The sequence below is a fragment of the Adiantum capillus-veneris genome, chromosome 21 (genome assembly GCF_014529385.1).
Source record: "Adiantum capillus-veneris isolate H3 chromosome 21, ASM1452938v2, whole genome shotgun sequence".
NCBI classification, from domain to species: Eukaryota; Viridiplantae; Streptophyta; class Polypodiopsida; order Polypodiales; family Pteridaceae; genus Adiantum; species Adiantum capillus-veneris.
Window position 1 is genome coordinate 142819399 of NC_140951.1, and position 15906 is coordinate 142835304.

A 15906-nucleotide genomic window follows, 5' to 3' on the forward strand; every position below is an offset into this window, starting at 1 on the left:
TGGGCTTGGTATCTTAGTGATAAGAGAGGCTATAAGGTACAACCCATTAATTATCTAAATTGTAATTTTTTAGATGGAACAAACCTTCCATCATCTCGTCTCATATACACATGATATCCACTTCCGTTTACATTTGTATACGCAGAAATTGTTCGTGGAAACTTGAATCTACACTTTCCATCAACCATACATGGAGAACTTGGGTTCAAAGGACCACATGGCCCATGAACATTCATGTATTATCATTTTTATAGTTTCCACACTACATATATTCAATAAATTGAAAAATAGATTTAAAATAGATTCATCCTACACGTTGTGGTATTTGATTGTGTGGACCACTTGAAAACGCAGCTTTGTATCCTCCTCTGCGATCCCTACAACATAGAATGAAACAATGCAACCAATCAAACATGATCAGGTACTCCTCTTTCTCAGCTTCCTATCAGCATAGGTTGTTTATTAGCAAAAACGTGACAAAGTCCTGTAGGGGTTTCGGCGGCGAAACTCCTTTGTTTCTCAACAAATCTGTACATTAGGTGCGCGTATGGCCTACACGAGCACCAAAGGAGCTGCATAGGACATAGGTGTATGCATCACGGAAAGGAGCTGCATTGTACACATGTGTATGCATCATGGCCTGCAAGTAGCAATTTCCCCTGATTTTCCATAATATAAAAACGCGTGTCTGACCAGGTACACAGACGACACAATAAGAAGACGCCTCCAACAACAAGCTAGCAAGCTTGAATCATTTGCTACTGTCTGTGTAGTGTCGCCAAATAGCATTATAATAGGCCGATCAACCTACATTCACCCAAATCTCTCTCCGAATGAACCCCCCTCTCACTAGACAGGCCATCGTCGAGCTCTCAACCTTTCTATTTATATCCTCTCTCTAGTGTTTGTGGATCGCTTACAGAATGGGTTGCTTCTCTCTGCATTTGCTGAAAGCTTGCAGCACAAGCCCATCCTCCATCAAGGTCTTGACAGTGGAGGGAAAATGCATGAGATTCCACACTCCAATTATCGTGAAGGAGATTCTGATGGAGCACCTTGGCCATGTGCTCTTCCTCTCCGATAGCGTCCACTCTCTCCGCAGCCATGCCCGCCCTCTCACCTCCACCCTCTCCCTTCAGTCCGACTGTGTCTACTTCCTCATCCCCCAGCCCTCTTTAGCCTCTCGGCCCCCCTCCTCTACAGCGCGAATGGAATCCTCGATAGTACTGGTGTCACGAAGCACAACTCATCAACGCAAGGTCTTCTTTGCTACGTCCACCGATAGTGCTCTCTGCCCTATGTTTGAAGACAGGCACGTCGACTCAACAGGCTCCATGTTGTCTGCTGGAGGGATTTTGGCGGTGAAACTCCTATCAGGTGGCTCTAGGAGCTCTTGTGATGATGTCGAATCCAGATTGTGAGCTCTTGGGATGTTGACAAAGCAGGATTGGAGTGTGCCATTCTAGGGGTTTTGCCGGCGAAATCCCTGTGAGGATGCATATTGGAACTTAGTTGAGGATGCGTAAGAACCTCACCAACATGCCGATTACTTTTCAACTGCAGAGATCAGATGTTGTAGGCCACTCTCTCTCTCTCTCTCTCTCTCTCTCTCTCTCTCTCTCTCTCTCTCTCTCTCTCTCTCTCTCTCTCTCTCTCTCTTTCTGTGTCACTCTCTTTCTCTCTCAAAGAACCGTGGGCTGCTGATGCATGCCAAGTAGAACAGACAACTTCAGACTACTTGTGTGCGCTGATGATGCTTTTGTGAGGGTGGGTGACATGCGAATGACAAGTTCTCTCTGTTCAAATCAATTCCCTAGATATTTGGAAGCACTAAAGATATCCTCAAACCTGATCATAAACCTCTCCATCACCCTGCCTCTCAAAATCAAAATCCCATGTTGCATTTCCCTGACTAAATGCTTTCGAATCCCAATGATTTCCTTTTGCTAGTCTAATCATGCTGTTCGAATGGATTGTCATCACCATCATTATCAGAAACTTCCCCGACATAAATATTACTCTCGTCATCAACAGAATCTTCGGCAGTCTCTACCTACTATTTTGGTCCATCCATCTTAGCTGCTTTTCAATATGGATCATTCAGCATCTTAGTCTCTCTTTTCATGTCCAATTTGAGCTGTCATATGTAGTTTGCTTAAGAAATATGTACAGAAAAGTTAGAGATAGTAAAAGCTCAAATAGCACATGTCATCAGAGGTTATCATTATGTATACAATTCCGCTCACCTTTCATTGATGTTAAATCAATCATGACTGATCCATTTAAGCCAGTGTTAGCTTTGACATATCTTGTTGGAACATCGCTTGAATCAAACACTAGTTTGCATCCATTGTAGACACTCAAACTGTTCAATAAGATACCCTTGGCTCCACCCTCATCAAATTGAGCTGACATTTGTTGATATTCATTTATTTGTTGATATTCATTTAAGATTTGTGATATTTTTGTTGATATTCGTTTATTTGTTCTTTATGAAAGGCTTTTAGCTTTGGAAAGAGGACAAAAGGTTCATCCAAAGTCATACGCAAGAAGAGGAAATCTGTTGCTAGCAGCGAGAGTAGCGAGAAATCAATTGATAATGCTGAAAATGCTCTTGCTAATCAACAAGTAGAAGTAGAAAACATTCAAAATGATCAAGGAGATAAAGAGACCACCAATGATAAGGATGTAGATGGGAGTATCAAGGACAATGAGAAGGTGACAGATGACAAAGAGGTTGAGGAGGTCATCCCACAAGCTATTATTAGGCCTCAAGGCTCCGAGTTTATAGACAGTTTAACCCTGAATAAAGGATGAGTTTGAGGATGAGCTTGAAAACAACGATCAATGCTCCATGTTGAAGGGAAAGATGTTCTTTGTCTGGGAAGGGAATCATCAAGTGGCCTCTTGGATGGAGAGCATAAGCGAGGTCTCATGTAATGACAAGAAGAAACATGTGAGAATTTTGGCACAATTTATTGTCCCTACCCAGCAAGAGGAGTTAAGATTAATTGCCGCTCTTCAAAGATTGAACATGTAAGTCTTGTAGTCATTTGTACATTAAATTTTGCTTTGTCTTTGTTCTAATGATACATCTTGAGGTAAATGTTTTATGGTTTATTGTTTATGTAGAATTAATGAAGAAGCAATCATTAAGACCAATTTCAAAGACTACTTGTATTATATAAGTACCATTTGTTCTTTAGATGGGTCTCAAATCACTAAAAAATTTACCGAGGCTGAATGAGTGTCAATGGAGAAAGCAAGGGCTCAAGAAGAACAATCAGGAAAGAGGGTTTGGTATCCTCTTACTCAATCTATCCTTGGTCCCATGGTTTATGGGGTATATACTTAAATTATTAAGATTTGGTAAGATTCTAATAATCTTTTTAGTTCTTGATACATTTTTTTGAAATGGTGTATGTAGAATAAATGGAAGTCTAATTTACAGGTAGCATTAAATAAGATACCTCTTACTTTGTCACAAGATGAGCGTGTGAGGACTGAGATTCAAGCAAAGAGGAATGTTGTTAACGCTTACAATAGACGCATGACTCGGGTGAGTACGACACTCTATTAAAAGTATAATAAAAAGATTTTTTTTGTTTATTATGTTTGGTTATTGTATAATCTATCTGTGGTGAATCCTGCTTAATGGAAAAGAATGGTTTCTAATTTTATGGAGTCTTCTTTTTGAGGATGAAAAATTCAAGATTACAATAGAGAAACTCTACTCTATATCTTGTGCTACATGTTCTCAAGAGCTAAAGATAAAAACGCTAAAGCTTTTGGGAACAGATGAGAACTTTTGCCAAAGTTTTGGAATGCCTTTGGGAGATCATTTCTATATCCCTTGGTTGGCCAAGGAAGTATGGATGGATCAATCAAGTCTTGGAGGATACAAGAAGGCTTTTACAACAGGTTGTAGATTCCACACATGGAGTTCACAAGGTGGTTTTGTGTTCAGATGTTCACTTGGAGTCATATTTTGAAGACATTGTTAGTAGATATAGAGGAGTATTTTTTTACGAATTTCAAAAGGAGATGAATGTGGCTACTCCACCATCAAAGCATGTGGACTTGAAAAATTCTTCCCGTCGATTGGTCTATAGATAATTCCTATCTTTTTTGCTAAGTGACTATTGTTGTATTATATAAGTTTGTTTTATTTAAGGTTTATGCAATCATATTGTTGTAGGTTCTTGATGTATCTCATAAGAAGTAAGAAGATCACTTGCATGCATGACATATGTAAAGCATGATAGTTATGTGTTCTCTTACATATAGTATGTACACCTCCACTATCTTCAGAGAGAACAATGATTCTGGTGGAGCCTTTCTTCTCACGGATTGGGAGCGTAAGCACTGCCCTTGGTGGATTGATATGAGTAAAGGTGAGTGTCTAGAAGAGGAGAAGGAGAATTATCTTCGTCATTTGAAGGGTGAATGTAAGTCCAACTCAGGGTCCTCAGGAGAGATGACTGTTGAGCAAAGGAAGAAGATGGAGGAAGAGTTGAAAGCTCACAAAGAAAAACAAGATCAAGAAAGACAAGAGCAAGGCAAGAATCATGGAGGCCGTCCACCATCAAGCAAGGGTGGGATGTCAATCAAGGGTAAGTAAGTTAAATTGTTGGTGGGAACAATATGTTCTTGCTATTCTCTCTTTTGTTATGTCTTATGCTACTCATTATGGCATGGATTGATTTAAAGAAAAATGTGTAATTGTTTTGGCTAGTGTTAGATACAAGAAACTTAGGAAGTTCTCATACCCAAAATAATGTTGGAAAGGGAGCTTTGATTCATGCACCTTTGGCTAGTTTCCATTCCATTCAAAAGAAAGGAGATATAAAACAGTCAAAGGTTTGGATTTATGATTACATTGAGCTTGGCAAGCAATTCATTGCAAGAAACTTCAAGGATGGATGCGAGAGTTTTTTGTTGGCTTGGGTGAACATGAGAAGATAAGAAATGGAAAACCTAGTGCATGGAGTGTTGATCTTAATGTTATTGATCTTCCTACTGATAAGAGAAATTTCAATGCTATCTTTTATACACCATGCATATACTTAGCTCAAATTCTTAACACTCAAATACAATAATTTTTCTTGTAGTTGCGCTTGTTCAAGGTTTTGATGGAATTCCTACATGGAATGAGCTAACAGATGACCATGTCAAGTTTTCATTGGTGGTTGCATCTACAGTGATGGATGACATGGGTTGGGTGCTTGTTCTTTATCCTAGCACTGCTCTTAGTCTTGTGGAGCGCTTGTCCACACACACAGGCCTAGAGCTGAGTTTTAGGTGGATCATGGAGAGCTCTGAGCCATTTTTATCACAAACAAAGAATGGGCATACACAAAAGGTAATAAAGCATCCTTCAAAGAACATGAACAGTTCTTTAAAAGAAATTTTATACATGCAAAATTGACGTTTTTATGTGTTGTTTCCCTGGCTATGATAGATGAATGTATTCTATGCTTTGGCATTTCACAAGGTTGGAAGTAATCCTTCATTTGATCATGAGAGTGCTCAAAAGGTTTGTGTGTCATTGTTTATTATTCAATGTGATTGTTTTGCACTAAAATTCTTAAATGTTAATGCATAGTTGCCTCATTTTCTTGTACGGGGTAGGTGGGGAGAGTCTTGCAACAAGATCTCTCAATGGAGATTATGAGTCACTACTTGCCATCGTCTGCTCGCACAACACGTAATGGCAAGAGTGGTGGGTGGAGAGGCATGTAAGAGAGGAGTGTTGCCTATATGCTATTGTTTGTAGAGGCCTTGTGCCCTAAAATAGGTACATGTTTGGAGCTTGGTGGTGGTACAGGGCCTTTATTTCTCGTGGTTGCTTGGTCGTGGAGAGTGATCTAGAGATATGTGAGGGATACTTGTCTCCTTTTGTACAAGAATATTATGGTGCTCCACAGGTTGCCGAGCTTGGAGATAGTGATGATAGCATTGATGATGTGGGGGATAGCATTGATGATGTGGGGAATGATTTGATTGTTAATGATGTGCCTTCAGACTAGTGAGTTTGCTTTATTCATTATTTTATAGCACCTAATTTTTAATTTTGATGACATTATGATCTCATTGTCATTGATAGTGAGATACTTGCTATGCAGAGGCAATGGCAAGGCACATGGCAACCACCTATTCATATGACCAATCACTTGTGCGCAAGGGGCAAAGGCGAAGCTGTATCTTCATTGATGACCACGCAGATTTCGAGTAGTCTTCTTTAGAGTGGATCTTATTTTGCATGATCGGTTAGCTTTTTTTTGGGTGTGCAAAAACTTGATTCTAGCCATGCAACTACTATTGTCTTTTAGTTTTATTGACTTTTAAACTTTAAGAAATATGTATTTGGGCAAAACATTACCTAGGCTTTTGGACTACATTAAGCTTGTTTTGTCTATGCAAACAATTGATTATGGGCTTGCCATATTCTATTGTCATTTGGTGTAGAGCAATGTTTTCTTTGAAGCCTTATAGAGCAATGTTTTCTTTGAAGCCTTATAAAGATGTTACATATATGGGCATAACAATGCCGAGACTAGTGGACAATATCATTATTGTCAATCTTCTTTTCATTCATTGATGATTGCTCAATAGTAAGATGACACTAGTTAATTGTTTATTGCAAAATGTACTTTTTTTTTGTCACTCATTATTGAGTGCTCAAAATTGGGATGACATTAGGGTCTACTTCAAATAAATTATAAGTATTGTTTGTGTGTGCATGGGTGCATATTTCCCCTCAAAAATGCCTCCTTCCATTCTCGGTCTCTTTTTATGATATCATGCTTGACAGTCGTGTAAAGTTCATTTGTAATGTGTGGGTATCACAAGTTTTGGAGCTATTTATTATGGCATGGGATTTGTGAACTCATGGCCTTGTAACACTAGATGTCAAATTGAAAAGGCATATCTAGTATAATTGTATAATTGCTTCAAAATCCTAATGTGAGGTCTCTCATAAGGAGAGAATGTTTTTTGTAAAATAGTCCATTATACAAACAAGAATCTAGCCGCCATTATACAAACAAGAATTTGGTCGATTTTTTAAAGGAAAATACATGAACTTGAAATAGTGCTTAGATAGGTTACACACACATATGCAAGGTGGAGTGGTGACCCCTTGATCGTAGTGATTACTAAGTATATGAACGCATGAAAGTTTGTTCTGACATATACTCATGCATATATATTGGATTAGTTGTAAATGTGATGTCTATGAGGTTTGCTAAAAATTGTTGATTTGTCTCATCATTGCATTCTACAATTCCCTCCATGAGTTAGTCAGTCCACTTCTGAAGATGTCTAATGATGCGTATCTAAAAATTTATCCACATCAAGGTGGAGCGGTGATCCCTTGATGATTTGATCATTTCAACATTTGATGCTAGTGATCCTTGCAAGATATAGAACTCTAAATTATGTAGAGCTTTTAAAAAAAAACATTGTTTAAGCTCACTACAAGTTAAGAAATACGCACGCACACATGCACATATATGCGTGCACACACACACAAACACACTTACACTCACACATAGATATATATTTATTTCCATATAGAAACATACATAAATTGTCCAGTTTTATATGTTGCTTGCATGACTGACGTACTCCATAATCAATACCTAGGAATTCTCTATCACAAGATGGTTCAACAACCCAATGAAATGGATTTATATTGGACATTTTTTAAAATAATTTTTTTCCTTAATTGGGGACATGATGCCACAGCCTCACCTACATCAAAAACAATTTCCCACATGAGACATAATTGTTGCCTCAAATGAGACCATAGCACCATGGTCTCAAGGTGAAAAGAAATCCTCTATGAGAGCAGTTTTTTGCCTTAAGTAACGCCATGGTAGCACAACCAAGGTTATGACGAGCAATTATCTTCATGAGAGATTTCTTTTGTTGCCTTAAATGAGAACGTGGTGCCACAACATCCCCTCCCTTAATGCTAAAAAAGAAACCTCTCTAACAATTATTTTCCTTAAGTGAGATCGCAATGCCATGGCCTCACTTATAACAAAACTAATTTGATGAGACTTTTTTATGCCTTGAATGATATCGTGGCAGTTTAGTCTTCCTTAATCCAAAACAAATTGCCTTAAGAGTAATTTAACTTTTTGCCTTAAGTGATGGAATGGCAACACGGGATTTTCTCCCATGAGAAAAATTTTGTGCCTCAAATGAGACCATGGTGCCACAATGTCACTTATGAGTGAAAAAAATGGTGTCACATGAGATATTTTTTGCCCTAAATGATACCGTGGCACCATGGCCTCCCTTAATGACAAAAAACCATGAGGGTTTTTCTTTTTTTTTTTGCCTTGAGGGAGGCTGTTGCACCAGGGTCTCATTTGAGAGAGAAATTTTGTGCCTCAAATGAGACCGTGGCACCATGGTCTCCCTTGAGACAAAAACTTTTCTCTCTCAAGGATTTTTTTGTCATTAAGAGGGGCCGTGGCACCACGGTTTCATTTGAGGCACAATTTTTTTCTCTCAGATGTGAGACCGTGGAGCCACAGTCTTTCTTAAGGCCAAAAGAAAATCCCCCATGAGAGAAAATTGGTTTTCTCATGATTGAGGCCGTGGCTCAACAACCTTTCAAGGAAATGTTTTTGTCATTAAAGGAGGTCATGGTACCACATACTCAATTGATGCACAAAATTTCTCTGTCAAATGAGACCATGGCACCATGGCCTCCCTTAAGGCAGAAAAAAATCTCCCTCAATGAGAGCAATGTCTTGTCTTAAGTGAGGTTATGGTGCCACGGCCTCACTTATTAGAAAGCCAATTTTCTCTCATAAGAGAGATTTTTTGCTTTAAATGAGACCATGATACCACACTTATTAAGGAAAGAAAAATCCCAAGCGAGAGTAAATTTTTTTTTACTCGTGGCACCACGGCCTCATTTAAGGCAAAAGAATTGATTTTTCATTGATGAGATAAAACATTCTTTTTCACATGTTATTAGAATACTAGTGTGTTTGCATACCTTGCAATGAGTGCAATTCAGGAGCATGATTTTAAAAGTACACTAGAATTGGCATGCTGCCAATAATCAAAAGGTTTTCACGCACCTCGCCAACTTAAGCAATTGTGAAATATTTTTTTATGATGGCTATCATAGGTTGCACCCTCTTAGTTGTCATTATCTTTGTGTAGGAGTCGTGAATATGCATGTACAATAGGACAAGCTAGATTCAATACTTGATAATAAGATTGAGATAGATGCTAGTGTTTTCACTTTATAGGGGACCTCTTACAAAGGTTCTTCATGAACCAAATACTCTACTTGATCTATCCCTCCCTCCTAAATCTCCTCTTCAAAGTAGTATACTTCATCATCTTCCGGATTGTAGAATGCCACAAAGATCCTCGTCATTGCCTACTTTGGTGAGTTTCCCTCTTTATCTGCATTGGCATTGAGGATGCTAGCATACTAATGTATGCAAGATAGCATATATTTTATGCTAGATAGCCTACACTTGCGTGCTAGTTAGCACATTAATATATGCTAACTAGCTGTACTAGTTAGCATATTAATCTATGCTAACTAGCAGACGTGCGCATGCTAGCTAGCACAAAGTTTTATGCAAGTTTGCATACACATGTATGCTAGTTAACATACATTATGTGCTAGTTATAGTCAGCACACATGTAAGTGTGGGTTACAACTATAAACTAACTAGCATATTGACACTAACATGGACCAATAAGTATGAGTGAGAGAGACTGGTATACACGTTTGTTAAAATAATTAACATCATACATGTGAGTGGTGATAATAACCAACATATTGCACTCCATTAATCCTACACTTTTGCAACGTTATCCACACAAACAAGACATCCTTTCTAGAGACCTTCTAACACAAAAGTTCAAAACAATAGTTCACTTGGATTATTGAATAAGAATTTACTCGCTAGACACTAGTCATTTGTGCACTTTGCAAATCATGTACTTATATTATAGACATCTTGTATACAGAGTAAGTTGTATGTTCATCAAAAATTATAGGGCATAACATAGTCCTTTTCTCGATAAGAGGGGATATAAAGGTTTGCTTATTCAGAGCACAATCAAAATTTTAGTTGCAAACTGAAACACCAGGAGGATCTCATTGTCCAAGGGGGGAATGCATCATGTTCTCCCAAGCATACTATGGGTGGCGGTCTACTACAAGTAGCCAAAGCCAAAGCTATTTTATAATTTTATCAATAAGGTACCCATCAAACTTGGCCCTTTGCACCCTTGCAAGCTTTGACAAAATCAAACAACTATGGCACGGGCTATAAAAGCACTTTTATGTGGTATCATCAACAATTGAAGTGTTTTGAGCATTTTTTATTGCTTTTCTTTATCACAAAAATTAGACACATATGTGCTTATGAACAAGTCTTTTGGCTCCTGGAATGATTGCATCACCTTCCTATCTTCTACAGTGGGACTGAGACAAAAGAAACCTGGCAAATCTTTTAGAATACTCGATAAATGCTATGCAAAACAGGTTGGATACATTGGATTGTTGTGCTTAACTCCATATATACACCGTGAAATTATCCAAGCACCACAACAAGGAGCAAAGAGCCATGATCGGAGGGCACCTCTTTCATCCTCTCTATGTGCCATGGAATCGCCTCTTCTATGCCACCAACACTCCATTGAGGTCAAGAATCAGTACCCTCGTATCCCTCTCTAGGGGAGGAGCTTGATTTAAGTCAAGCTCTTCATTTGATAGGGCGGTGACATGTGATTAATGAAAACTTCTTCTATTGGGGTTGCTGACTTTCAATGCACCATTTTATTTTTCTTTAGCGGTGATGGCTGATGCAAACAATTGATAAATCCTCATCTTTAACTGTTATTTGCATGTTCAATTGAGTAAACCATACCAATAGCCGCATAAGTAATTGGGGATGCAAACAATCAATAAATCCTCATCTTTAAATGTTATTGGCATGTTCAATAGAGGAAATCATACCAATAGCTGCATCAGTAATTGTGGATGGGATGTAGCACACAAATAATGAACTTTTGATATCCACTTGACAATCATTAGACCCTTTGCGGAGAAATCTACTACAAGTAATGTAACACATAAACACTTATACACAAGCTTACTTGTTGATACAAAAAGAAACTTTGCATTACAGATAACATTTACATAACAAAGTTCTCAATTTGATAAAAACAAGAACACCTAGAGAGAAGTACTTGGATGCGCAAAACAAGTAGGAGGGGAAATTGATAGTTTCTTGCAAGCACATGTTTTCCCAACTTTCAGTGCAAATCTATTGGGTGGGAAATTTGGTCTATATGCAGAGTGTTTCCATTTTTTGGCAGGAGAAGCTCAACTACCCGTGTGCTCATGGCCCTGTACACCTCTCGATATTTTCAACTTTTGTACCAAATGGGGATCATTTTTAGGATATGCATGGACATATTAGGAGCATTTTCATACAAATCACTGCATCATGATGCTTGTATAGCATGATTTTATGCCTTTCACATATAAAATGATTAGATAAGATTTGAAACATTTGCTAATAATTGCATTAGAGTTTGAATGAATTGCTAGTACTTTCAAGGCAGGTTTACGAGTTTGCCTAGCATTTTATGATTCGAGTTACCTATTTTTTGACTTGGGAAGTTTATAGGCTTACGAGCTCAAAAGTCCTAGAGAAGAGAGGTATCAAGTTCAAGACTTGCCAGGATAGATCTCTAAGGTCTTTTGGGAGTGTCTTTACGACATCAAAATGTCTCTTTCACGATCAAATCTGGCAAAATATATCAAGCCGTGTTAGAAAAAACAAGGTACAATACAATGTATTTAACCGGTTCGAAATGTAAAATATCGGTTAGCTTTATATAGGTCTTAGTGTGATTACCAATAAGAGCTTCAACTCTTGACTTAAAAACAGAGAGACAGAGAGAGAGAGAGAGAGAGAGAGAGAGAGAGAGAGAGAGAGAGAGAGAGAGAGAGAGAGAGAGAGAGAGAGAGAAATGTTTGCTTGTAGCGCAGAAGAGAGAAGGAGGAGTCGTGGGTCGCCATAAAGCAAGTGTGAGAAGCGTGAGAGCTGAGAGGCTGCCATGGGTTCGTTCCTCCCATGAGGAGGATGAGATGGCCTGTTGAAGGGTGGCCAACACACACACACACACACACAAAATTGCATGAGTCCTTTCTCATGTTTCACTACATAACTGGACAGAAAGACAATGACTTAGATTCAATAAAACCCTTTGTCATCACCTTTACATCTCAATTAGCCCATCCATTACATGATCACACAGGAAACTATCACAATAATAACACATGTTTGGACGTTGAGCCAAAGGTAAGATACGGTTGGCTAAAATTACACTAAACTCCCTAGTTTGGGGCGAGTGGTTAAAATATCCTCTTAGGGATAGGCCAAAATGGGAATACAGAAATATCTTACGACGTGGCAGAAACTGCGCTAGCAAATATAACTGCTCGAAAAATTCATGCTTCATTAAATGTTCCACATAATAATACTGTGGCCCTAAGCCCAAGGCTTCCTTTACCATCGCCAGATGGATATTGTTCCGGAAGTGTTTTTGACCCTAAAGAGTCACGCGTGTCACTCTATTTTGATATGTCCACCATTTCATCTGTGCAACCAAAGTTCCTAATAGAGGGAATAGAAGACACTCATATCGAAGTATGGTGTTTCTCCTGATGGACTCATTTAGCTGCTACAGATTAGCAATGGTTATCACTAATACCCGATCTTGACTATAAGTCATTGATAATGAAGTATAAGAAACAACTTAAGACAAGTTATTGAAGAAACTTATAAACTGTTGATTTAAACTCTTAAAAATTGCTTAGTTTGTTATAATGGCCTCTGGAGTATCATACGTGTGTCTTATATAGACCCACATAGCAACTCGTACCCAATGACTATCCGTACAAAAAGCTCACATTACTTGCCCACACTTACTCAAATTTCGTAACACATTAACACACCTTTGTTTTCTAGACATATGTTTCTCCTAGAAATTGACCCAACTAGCTGTACCACCTACAATAGTCTCTCTTGAAATGTCGGTACTATGAGTATTTTTGTCTGCAACCATCCAGATTTGGAGACTATACCTTATAAGACTCTTTTCAAGCCCTGCATCGACTTAATAAAAATAGACTGACGAGTTCAAGTGGCTACTATTACAAAATTACTAGTTTTCAAAATTTCACTACTGGTCTCCTCTAGTAGTAAAATAATGGGTGATTCTTTGAAGCCTCTTTTTTCAACCTAGTTTTTATTTTTTGCTATCGAGAAACCCTATATACTTTCAACTAAATATATTTCCTTACATCATTAAAACCTATATAGCTTTACAATTGGTGTTAACCCTCTACAAACATAAAACTGGTGCGTACAATTTTTCTATCTAACGTTACCCTCTGCACGAGAATGGATTGTTCACAGGTACTGCTACATCACACACGATTCGACACACACTATGCTCTATTGGATCTTGTGCTAATGAAATCCCAAAAAAGACATGGGCTTTATGAGCTACCTCAAATGCAGGAAATTTTGGAAGAATACTTGTGATAAAAAGAGATCTTCAAATTTCGGGTCCCATCAGCTCTACAGCTGGGCATCGACCTCTATCAAACCCTCACTAATTTGAAATAGGTGAGTACTACACTCACTTAGCATTGTTGTTCTGTGTTTTCAACTTGTAAGTGGTTAAGACTGCAACATGCATAAGGGAAAGGAAAAAATTATGGTAGAGTCGTCGTCTTCTCGAATCTATAGGTTATTTATTTTTGCATAACTTTGTCAGATAGAACTGTATAATAGCTACTACATGCGGTGTTATGTTCTAAAACCTGCTCATATATTGAGTTTCAATTTCTGTAACTATTATCATGCTGGTTCATCATGACATGCTACACTAGTCTTACATAAGTCATCAGGCATTCGAGATAAGAATTACCATACTATCTATATGAGAACAACTCCTGTTCACCTCCTGAGATATTTTTTGTGACTGTAATCATGTTGATTCATTGACATTAGCTCCTGTAAGAATGTTTCCATGGATGTAGGCGTTTACATAATGAGGTTGATAGGTTTACTGTCTCATGATGGACTGTCATAAGCCGATTGCTACACTTTTTTATGGATGTTTCTTGACTCTCTCCCGTACTCGTCTAGGTTGGTTTGTTTATACATAGAGGAAACCTATGATCTCGGTATATTCACAGATAATGTTCATTCTCTTAGTTTTGATTTTGACTGTAATATGGGGTGTCTACTACGCTTAACCAGTAGCAAGGATTGACCTAAATACCTTGCTTGATAAGGATGTTAAGTACAACATAATGGCAACTATTAAACCTATTTGCTTTCTTTTGGCCGCATGAATTCATTGCTGGAACGTGAAAGATTCTACTTAAATATACTAACTTGATGTAAGCTTGTGTTTGCTTATGGGAAAATTGTTATGATGTAAGTTTAGTGAGTTCTGACATATAAGGTGCTCTCTTTATGTTCTATTGGCACTCTATGTGTTTGTCTCTATTATGAGAAGCATCTAAGGCATGCTATTACCATAGAGATGGTCAAAGTTGTGGTGATTGATCCACCTGCAGCGGCTTTGCTTCAAGTCGGAACTGTGAATACTGTTCAACTTTCTGGTTATTGAAAGAAAACATGTTCATTATTGCTCTTGTTTGTATATATTGTTTTATTGTAGGATAGTAAGCCTGAAAGTACATAGGTGTGTGATGGTAGCAACATAGTACTTGTTATATACATACCTTGTAGGACTCAACTAATTTGCGGACACTTATAGATGGGCTATAAAACTTGGGATGAGGATAAACTAGGCTTTATTTTGCTCTATTGGATTGAGAATTCTTGCGTATATGCTGTCCTATTGAACATATACACACCTTTGTTAAATTACTGACATGGCAGTAGGGTGGGCATTGAACTTCTGTAAACTGATCATGCTCATACATAATCCCCTACCTCCGTTTACATTTGGGAAGCTTAGATGGAAATTTTGTACCAACTCTGTCAAAGTTGGTTTAAAAGGTATACTGCTTTTCTAATGACATAGGTAGATACTTGGAAATGTTCTAAATTGCATCGTAGACTAGTTGAATCGTCTGACTAAAGAGTTAATGCTCTAGGTGTTCAGAGAACTGGTTTTTTCCCTCTGATAGAAGGGTGACCCTATGTAAAATCATATGACAATATGGGGAAAATTGCTTGCTTGTCTGCTTAGTGCTTGCATGAAAATCCTTTGTTTAGGTACATGCCCAACTTCTTGTATATTTGTTCATGTTGATTGTTGGGGCAAGATTCTCTCATGCTGATATACACTATATTTGAACTTAGACTACTACTATGAATATGATAAATTGATACACAATTAAAATCTAATGATGAAACTTGATTGGTGAATATGAACCTACACTTACATAGTAGCAGGTAACTTAGTAGCATAACACACTAATGACCTTTTTTGATATCCTCTTGACACAATTGTGATTATGACTTAAGGTCAATGGACCTTATGGTTTGTTAATGGTTAAACCATACCGATTACTTGGTAGAGGTAACATAGCTAGGTTCTTCTAACTAAACTATGGATGTATCATGGCAAATAATATCAGGTTTAATAGATTCCTGAGTTTAGCTAAAGGTCCTGGAAGTGTTGCAACTGCATAAACTACTCTACTGTTGTTTTATGATAGATACATGAAGGACAATCTTCTAAGTTTGAGGCTTCTCTTAAGGTTAGAATACAGTGGCATTCGTATCTCCACTCTTGCCTTGTAAGATAGCTTAGTATGGATATAGAGCTTTTTAAGCCATGCTCTGAAGCCATGAC

At 37.9% G+C, this 15906-nt stretch overlaps 1 pseudogene; it reads left to right on the top strand.

Moving 5' to 3' along the window:
• Positions 1–923: 923 nt before the first annotated feature.
• On the top strand, positions 924–6235 carry LOC147431858 (uncharacterized; annotated as a pseudogene).
• The last annotated feature ends 9671 nt before the right edge of the window (positions 6236–15906 follow it).